The sequence below is a fragment of the Babylonia areolata genome, chromosome 1 (assembly GCF_041734735.1).
Source record: "Babylonia areolata isolate BAREFJ2019XMU chromosome 1, ASM4173473v1, whole genome shotgun sequence".
Taxonomy (NCBI): Eukaryota; Metazoa; Mollusca; class Gastropoda; order Neogastropoda; family Buccinidae; genus Babylonia; species Babylonia areolata.
In genome coordinates this window covers 86,633,732-86,643,731 of record NC_134876.1, presented here as the reverse complement: position 1 = coordinate 86,643,731, position 10,000 = coordinate 86,633,732, and the positions used below count along the sequence as shown (strand labels likewise).

Sequence of the window (10,000 nt, the reverse complement as noted above, 5' to 3'; positions counted from 1 at the left end):
TCCTCTTCGTCTCAAAGATATATGCACGCGTATGAAAGTTCGGTGTAGAAGCGCTGTTATTTCATTTGTCTCTGCCCAAGCAATGCATAAATACATTCATTATCATCATTACCATAATGATGATGATGGTGATGATGATGACTATCGTTTTTGTTGTTATCATTATGACAATCATAATTATTTACCAACCCAACCTATACCGTCATGGCTATTACATTTACAAACAAGGTCAGTCCAGCAGTAAGGAAAGAGCTTGAGAGACTGATGGGTGGCTCTGTAGGCACATTCACCGCTTATCTGTTTGCAGGTTCGTTGTTGTTGTTGTTGTTGCTGTTGTGTTCGTGTTCGTCATTTATTAAATGCAAACATACGTTTACCACTTACTTATCTGTTGACAGATTTGTTGCTGATGTTGTTGTTGTTGTGTTTGTATTCTTCATTATCAAATGCAAATGTTTCACTGGTCATTCGGCTCTTATTTGGTTAGACCTAAACTCTACATAAATTATCAGTCATGTATTGTTCATTTTCTTCAGGGAAACACATACGGATGATGTTTGCTGTATTTACGCTGATACCATGGTTATTCTAGAATCGAGAGCATGACATATGACATAGGGATATACTGTTTTCATATAAAAAAATTTTCCCCTTTCACCCACTCACAAACTCCATCATAACTCCAGCCCCTAAAAACCCTTTTTTTAAGGTTTCTAATCCCTGACACAAGTTTTCTGTCGGTGGAAATCGTGCTGGAAGGTTGCTAGGTACACAGTCTGAAGCTGGACATTGTCGCTCTTTTCTGCCTGTTTCTATCTCTGGTTGCCTGTCTGCCTGCCAGTCTGTCTCTCTCTGAAATCCTGAGTGTGTGATTTTTGTTGGTGTGTGTGTGTGTGTGTGTGTGTGTGTGGAAGGCCACCATTCCATCCCACGTTAGACTGGTCGACAAAGACAGCAACAAGACACCAGACACAGGAGAAGACAGACGGGCACCTTGTCGGTCAACGTCAATAGCAGTGGAGTAGATAACACCTGTCACCCATCGACCGCCTGGGCCGTCAGCTACGAGTCAGGATTTTCCCCAATTACGACACAACTGGAAAATACTCTCTTTGTCACGTGTACTTTGGTCTCGCTCCAAGAACAAGAAGAAGAACACCTCGCCTGTTGTCAAATTAGAGCGCAACACAGTTAAGCTTCACAAAGGATGATGTACCATTCTGAAGAAATCCGTGTATTGTTGGAATGGAAATGATGCCAATATATTCCTTTGATTAACGAAGGATCGTGCTCTGCTTTTCAGGTTAGACTTACGGCCGCTCCCGTTTTCTCCATCATTCTTTCTGTGAGGCGATCCAAGGTGCGATGACCGTGTACCAGTTTTTGAAATATACCTACTCTTTCACGTATCTTAGGATTTAGCTCGCTCGTTGGTGTGCTACAAAGAAGCTTGTCGGCTCACACATTCCCCTGTATGTCCAGGGTAATTGGTCTACAACCATGTAAGCTTTTGCATCTGAATGTTGCGCATTGCCTCATGCCACTCCTGACTCTCCATTCCACCTTTTTTTTTGTGTGTGTGTTTGTTGGTAGGAGGTTTACAGAGTCAGTCAGAATTTTCATGCACACGTACAGACGACAGCCACTGGGCAGCAAGTGTCACAGCTTCAACTTCCATTGTCAGGCCGGAGGTTGTGATGCGGTGTTCTCTTCATTGATTGTTCGTTAGCGGAAACCGGACTAATCTTTGGAGACTGATACAATTCATATCATATATTAAATAAGACAGACGTCATAATTTGCTTTCAGTTAGTTACTTTCAGTTTCGGTTTCTTAAGGAGACGTCTCTGCGTTCGGACAAATCCATATATGCTACACCACTTCTGCTAAGTAGATGCCTGACAGCAGCATAACCCAACGCGTTGGTCAGGCCTTGAGTGGATCTCTCTCTCTCTCTCTCTCTCTCTCTCTCTCTATATATATATATATATATATATATATATATATATATAACCTGTAGGTGGTGACCTGTCCTATGAAGAGAGTATCCCGACGTTTCGGGCCCTAGGCCCTTCTTCATATATATATATATATATATATATGTGTGTGTGTGTGTGTGTGTGTGTGTGTGTGTGTGTGTACACCTATCAGAATTGATTTCTACATAATTTTGCCAGAGGAAAACGCTTGTTGCCATGTTTTTGTTGTTGTTTTTTTCAGTCCGCTAAGCGCGTGCTTCACACGGGACCTCGGTTTATCGTCTCATCCGAATGACTAGACGCTCAGTTTGATTTTCCTGTCAAACGTGGGAGAAAGGTTGAGAGCGGGAATCGAACCCACACCCTGACAGGCACTGTATTGGCAGATTAGCGGTTTAACCATTCTACTATCTTCCTCCTTTACTTACCGCTGAAAAGGCAGCTGCATTTTTATTCATTATAAATGAAATATGACATCACAGAAATTTAAGTCGAGCAAAATTTAGCGAAAATAAAACTGGGAGAAACACATCATGTGACAAAGGAATAAAGACAGATATATATATATATATATATATATATATAGAGAGAGAGAGAGAGAGAGAGAGAGAGAGAGAGAGAGAGAGTACACAGAATGCACACAGATATAACCTCTTTTTTACGAAGGCGATTAACCAATACCAACAGAAGCTGGCCAGCATGGCGAAACTGAGAGAGAGAGAGAGAGAGAGAGAGAGAGAAAGATCTAGTACACATAAATATGTAACTTTCGATCCTTGTGTGAAATATGAACGCCTGAAAATACTGAACAGAGATGCAAAACATACATTTATATATCTTAATTTATATGTGCTTTACTTTCAAATTTCATTTAGTTCTGTTCACCAACTTGACATTCGCTGAAGTCGGAAACATGTACAGCCATCGCTGCGGTTTCAGTGCGGGTAGGGTGAAGCTGTGCTAAAGATAGGTGATGACGTAACGCGAGTGGAGCACGGGACAGAATCTATACTATGGTGCGCGAAAGGTCTCGGAATGCGAAATACTGTGTCAGGAATTTTTATCAGCACTTCACAACATTCACTTTTTAAAAGTTTTTCACATCTGATATTTGTCATAGTTTTCACAATCCGTAGGATCAAGTTTGAAAACTATGGCTTTTAGTTCTTTGTGGAAAAAAAAGTCGTTGTTATGCCACAATAATACGTGTAGTGAGTTGGTGTAAAAAAAAAAAAAAAAAAAAAAAAGGAACAATTTGATTAAATTAATTTTAATAGCAATAAATGTAAACTTTTACACGTAGGCAGAAATAATCCACATTATAAGTATTATATATGAATGGTAAGGACTTGCAGGAGACTTCATTGGAGAGAGATCTTGGAGTCATTGTTGACTCTGGTCTCTCTTTTGATGTTCATGCTAATGAAACCATTAAAAAAAAAGCCAACAGATTGACCGGAATGCTAGTTGGAAATATACAGTGTAAAAGTAAAGACATAATGGTGCCATTATTTAAGTCATTAGTCAGGCCAGTCTTAGAATATGGGAATGTTGTTTGGAATACAGGTTTAGTGAAACATATAGACAGTATTGAAAATGTTCAACGAAGATTTACTAAAAGAATCATTGGCTTTGCTGATATGGACTATGAAAGTAGGTTGCAAGCACTTAAGTTACCTAGTTTAGAATATAGGAGACTGCGTGGTGATTTAATAGAAATGTATAAAATGACACATGGATTATATGACAGCAGAACTATAAACTCTTTGTTTATGTTGAATGAGAAGTGCCACTAGAGGCCATTCCTACAAACTATTAAAAGTTTCAGTTAAAACTTCCAGATTTGCATATTTCTTTACTAACAGAGTAACAAATGTTTGGAACAATTTGTCACAAGACGTTGTTTCCGCAGGAACAGTGAATACATTTAAAAATTATCTTGATATTCATTTAAAAACTTTTAAATACAAAACTCATTTACATATTTCTTGATTTTTCAAGCATTGCGCACTCAATGTTGAAAAATGCATCAGGCATATGTGGGGACTCTCTTTTTTCGTCCCCACTTCAAGCGGGCAATAGGCCTTGTCAGGCCTGCACGCCTTGATATGATATGATATGTTATGATATGATTTCTTTTGGACCTGGCTATGGAAGTATGACTTAATAGTACAATTTGACGTCATTCCGACGCTATTAAAAAAATTGACATCATTCTTTCGCTCCTTTCTCGTGGGAGTGACGTTAACGCTTGTTCTAACGCAAGGTCTGACGCCCCTGTATCGTCGGTTCAGGAAGCAGGTAGGCCGTCAGAGGTTTCCTCATACGGGAGCAGAGATGAACGACATATTATAACCGGAACGTTCCACCACAACAACAGAGAGAAAAAAACCCAAAAAAACAAGCCTGCATCTCAGAGGAAGCGGCAGATACTGTCACATTAGAGAGCAATCAAGATGTACGTAAACCTGTACCAGGGTAAGAGACGCAGTTCCACTTCTGTGGACAGCAGGGGCCCAAGCTCTTCAACTTCTGTCCTCCAAGGTCTGTGGACTCGGAGTCCACGCCAGTCTGCCGTAATCCCCAGCAACCTTGCCGTCGTCAAGGAGGCCGAAACAAGCGTCGTCATGGATGATTCTACCAGCGGCAAAACCATGGCCTTGACAACCACTGAGCCGGCCACCACGTCCATCACGCCTGCCCTGCCATCCACCACCCCTATCACTCCCATGAAGCCTGCCAGGAAATTCCCCGACACATTCATCGACTGAGGTCAAAGAAAAGATTCTTCTTCGTGTCCTGTTTCCTGGTTACTTTTTTTATGCCTCGAAAAATTAAAAATTAAACCAAATGGATGAAATTGTGTTCTAAAATGATTATGAAGAGCTCCACGGCTATTAAAAAAAAAAGTAAAAAAAAGATGTTTTAAACTGGATTTGGCATCTCCACGTACTGGCCTTATGCAGATGTAAAAACATAGGACACACATCTTGAATCCCAAGTGTGTGTGTGTGTGTGTGTGTGTGTGTGTGTGTGTGTGTGTTGCTTGTTAACTAACATAGGATAAAGAGAGTTCAATAGCCTCATCGGGAGTAGAGGGTGCATCTTTTTCATCTCAGCTGTGAGATTGCTGCTTGCGAATGGAGCTTCAGCACAAACATTGGCAAACATTGAACAACGAGGACCTGACACCCATACATGTTCTTCTGGGGTGCACAAGACACATCACGTGGATAAAGGTGTGATGAAGTGCTGCTGAATTGTTACCAACCCAAAAGAGAACCACTTGTACTGATGGCTTTACGCAGCAACGTTGTCGGCTGTGCTTTGGTGCTTGTGGAAGAAGGAGCAGATAGACATCCTGGCTGATGCTGGTAAAACTCAAGTGCACGTGTGCAAACACGGTGAGTCGCAGCCCTTCAAACGGGTCTGGCCCAAAGGGGGTATCCCCCCCTGAGATGCCTTGGGTCTTCCAGCATGAATAGCATCCCCGCCTTAATGGAAAATCTGTGCAAATAAATTCCACTTTCCTGTTACTTTCTTTGTTTCAGCATATTTTCTTCCTTCATTATCGCCTGCGTTTCCAACCTTTCCCAGTCCATTCCCCTTTCTTTTCCATCACGCCTTGACATTTTTCTCTCTTGTCCGCAGTGTTCGTTCTTTAGTTTAACATCTTTTCACTATTAGTGATATTAGACGATTAAAAAAAAAAATAATAATAATAAAATGGGGGTTGTGGGGCAGTGGGGGTGGGGTGGGTTGTCCGTAGTGCATGGTTTACCATATGCGCTGTTTTGCTCTGGCGATTAGATAGTGATAGTGTATTCTTTTTGCAAACACTGGAATGGGCAATAGCTGACCATCCTGCAGTGCTATTTGCCATCATGATTTAATTTTGTTGTTGTTGTTGTTGTTGAAATCTGCGGATGATAAAGTAAGCGGAATGACGTCTTAGCACAGCCTGGTCACGTTTGCCTTAAGGAGCTGAATGTTATGATAATATGTCGAGAACATAGGGGCTTTTATATATATATATAAGAGATCCTTCATGGTTCACGCGTGATTTGTACTTAACATTAAACGGACAAGGATTGTTTGTTGAACCAAAAGTTTGCTCATTGAAAGTAGAACAAATCCATGTTAACCAGCCCACATAGAGCGGCATTTCATTATTCACGACCATGGTATACATCTGTCAAAGTTTAGAGCTTTCCCCGCTTTCCCTAAGTCACGACTTTCCAACATCGAAAGGTCGAAAAAGAGTACACGTTAAATACATTTCAGGCATAACGTACACGGTGATCTCTCCGGACAAGTCCGTCGGTTTTATACATTGATGGTCATTTGTGGATATTATGCAGTAACTGACCAGGCCTGTGCAGTTTCAGTTTCAGTAGCTCAAGGAGGCGTCACTGCGTTCGGACAAATCCATATACGCTACACCACATCTGCCAAGCAGATGCCTGACCAGCAGCGTAACCCAACGCGCTCCAGGCCTGTGCACAAATCAATCTCCGAATAGAATCAGCGGCCTTCTTCGCCTGCTTTCAATATGTTATCGCGAACAATCGCGAGCGTTGGCTGATTAATACTGATGGGGGTCTGCACTATATTTTCAGAAAAAAAGGCCACCCGGGCGAATGTAGACAGTGTGCGACCTTCATACTGATTGTAAAACGCAAACGCCTTTCGGTGTCTTCAGTCATAGTTAAATATTCAATGTTTCAGATGAGAAAGATAAATATATGTTTTCCATAGTGTATTCAGATTAAAATCTCATTAGTTAGCTGCTTCTGTGAAATGTAATCGTCAATGTAGCTTCCAAACTAAGCAAAAGAAGTTCCTATCTAAACTAAAAATGATTAAAAAAAAACAACAACAACAAACAACACCTCCCCTCCCCCCAAAAAAACAAAACAAAACAAACAACAACAACAACAACAAACAAACAAAACAAAACAAAAAAAAAAACAACCAACCACCCCCCCAAAACAACAACAACAACAAAAAAAACAAAACAAAAAAACAACAGATATTAATCAGTGTCATTATGTCGATCGGATAAAAGTGCTAAGTTTTATGAATAAGAAACAAAAAAAATCAATGTAACAGTAACCTCACTGTAGAAATATATTGGCTTATCTATACCTTTTTGTGCGTGCTTTCCACTGAAAATTAAATGTTTGGAAAAAAAACTGATTAAAAAAAACACAACAATTTTAAGCCACGTTTAGTGTCGTCAAACTTAATTTCTAAGCCACGTTTGGTGTCGACAAACTAAATATTTCCAGAGAAAATGATTTTGTTAACGTTTACCACAGACACACGCACGCGCAAGCACGCGAGCGCGTACACACACACACACACACACACACACACACACACACACACACACACACACAACAGAAACAACATAAACATAGTGTGTTTATAAAGATTCACGATGCTGTGTAAACAAACACGCTAAGCCAAAAAGAAATATAATAATTAGACAAAATAAATTAATAAATAAATAATGATACTGAATGGAAATACTAAGAAGGCAAATGATTGAAAACGAGAAGGAAAATGGGCCACGGTCAGAGAACACGTGGTACCTACACAAGCACACATACTGACAAAATCGTGCACACACACACACACACACACACACACACACACACACACACACCCACCCACACACACACACACGCAGACACCCACCCCCCCTCCACACACACACACACAACGCACATGCAACAAATTGCAGCCTCACACACTAAGGCCCAGCTCTAAACTGACAAACGTACCCAGGACCCACCCTACACGCACGCACGCACGCACACACGCACGAACACAACACACAAACATCTGCAAAGGAACGCTTAAAAAAAAAAAAATGAAGCGGCGATATTGCGTGCAGACTGGAAAATAACAATCAGTTTTCATGCCAGCTAAAACACATCTAAGGTGTGCTGTTTCATTAGCACTGTGTCAGTCTGTTCGTGCTAAAACAAGCAAAAATCAACCATTCTTGCTTTTCCACCGTCACGTTTAAGGCGAACAAAGTGCAGTGATGCGTTGTGCTGAAGTGCACGCAAAATATTTGACACATTCGCTCTCGGGTTGTGTGTGTGTGTGTGTGTGTGTGTGTGTGTGTGTGTGTGTGTGTGTGTGTGTGTGTGTGCGCGCGCGCGTGCACGTTTGTGTTTATCTGCAAATATGTGTATCTATGTATGTATCAATGTATGAACTTGTTATTGTGCTTTCTGCTTGGGGTAAAATTGGTCTCATAAAAATAAGTAACCCATAACATAATCGTCCATTTGCTGACACCTTAAGTTTCGAGAAATAATTTGACACCGATTACTAAAAAGGCAAAGAAAAAAAAGGCATAGTTCCACAATATGGATTCCCTGACTGTTGAATCAGAAGTTACAACATGCGGTAAAAAGCTGACATAAGCAGAAAATCGATAAAGATGTACTTGAACCAACCTCTGATATGCATAAAGTGACACTATGGCAATACATCACCTCTTTTTTTCAATTGGAGTCTGCCTTTCATGCATATTTACGTATCCCGTGTTTAGGGGAGCAACTGCATCAGTATTTATCTATTTTAATCATTTATTCATTTATTTATGTATCTATTTTAAAGATGAAGTTGGGTGATTTATCTTTGTATCACTAAATGTAGCGAAGTCGAGCTCATACTCCCACGCACATGCACGAGCAGAGAAGGCAATTAGGGCGAAAGGAGAGGAGAGGAGGAGGGGGGAGAGAGTGAGTGAGTGAGTGAGTGAGAGAGAGAGAGAGAGAGAGAGAGAGAGAGAGAGAGAGAGAAATAGACAGCAGACACACACACACACACACACACACACACACACACACACACACACACACTACACACACACACACAAAATACAGAGACACATGGAGAGGCCAGAGACAGATCTGTATACATACAAACATTACACAGATACAGGAGTGGAGACAGATGGGTTGTTTATCTCAAAATCAATACTGACAGGAGGACGATACTTCAGCCTGGGTCTTCAACAGGTGGCTGAACAGTGAAACCACAACAGCTGTCTTGCTCTGCTGTTTGTTCCAGCCGGCCTCCTCGCTGACAACGAAGACAAGACGATGGAGGAGTAGGAGGGGGGAAATGAGGAGGAACAGGAGGAGGAAGAAGAAGAGGAAAAGGAGGAGGAACAGGAGGAGGAACAGGAGGAGGAAGAAGAAGAGGAATAGGAGGAGGAAGAAGAAGAGGAAAAGGAGGAGGAACAGGAGGAGGAAGAAGAGGAAAAGGAGGAGGAACAGGAGGAGGAAGAAGAGGAAAAGGAGGAGGAAGAAGAGGAAAATGAGGAAGCGCTGGAGGAGGAAGAAGGGGGGGGGGATGAGGAGGAATAGGAGGAGGAAGAAGAGGAGGAAAATGAGGAGGAATAGGACGGGGATGAAGAGGAGGAAAATGAAGAGGAATAGGAGGAGGAACAGGAGAAGGACGAAGAGGAGGAAAATGAGGAATAACAGGAGGAGGAAAATGAGGAGGAAGAAGAGGAGGAACAGGAGGAGGAAGAAGAGGAGGAACAGGAGGAAGCGCTGGATGAGGAAGAAGAGGAGGCGGAGAGGAGGAGCACACGGTGCAAGAGAATGGATAAGCGAGAGCAAAAAAAAAAAAGGAAGAAGAAAAAAAAGGAAAGAAAAAAGAAAGGGTGATCGGAAGAGAAGGAAAAAGAGGAACAATAATTTTTTTTTTAAAGGAAGAGAACGAACACGAGTGGACAGAGAGAGAGAGAGAGAGAGAGAGAGAGAGAGAGAGAGAGAGAGAGAGAGAGAGAGAGAGAGAGAGAGAGAGAGAGAGAGAGATCAATGATGATGATGAAAACGACGAAGGCAACGACGATGATGGTAATGATGATACTGGTTGTGATGGTGTTGACGATGACGATGATGAGAACGACCCAATGGATTTCGCTGAATCCTCAAAACATCAATAAAGATATAGCACCACATCGCCTCGTCCATAATAAGTTAACA

The 10,000-nt window shown here is 41.5% G+C and overlaps 1 protein-coding gene across 8 annotated transcripts in view; it reads right to left on the bottom strand.

Annotated features, from left to right (window-relative positions):
• Positions 1-10,000, bottom strand: part of LOC143288816 (ras-related protein Rab-37-like) — a 566,540-nt gene that overhangs the window by 84,239 nt on the left and 472,301 nt on the right. The gene's annotated exons all lie outside the window — the stretch shown is intronic.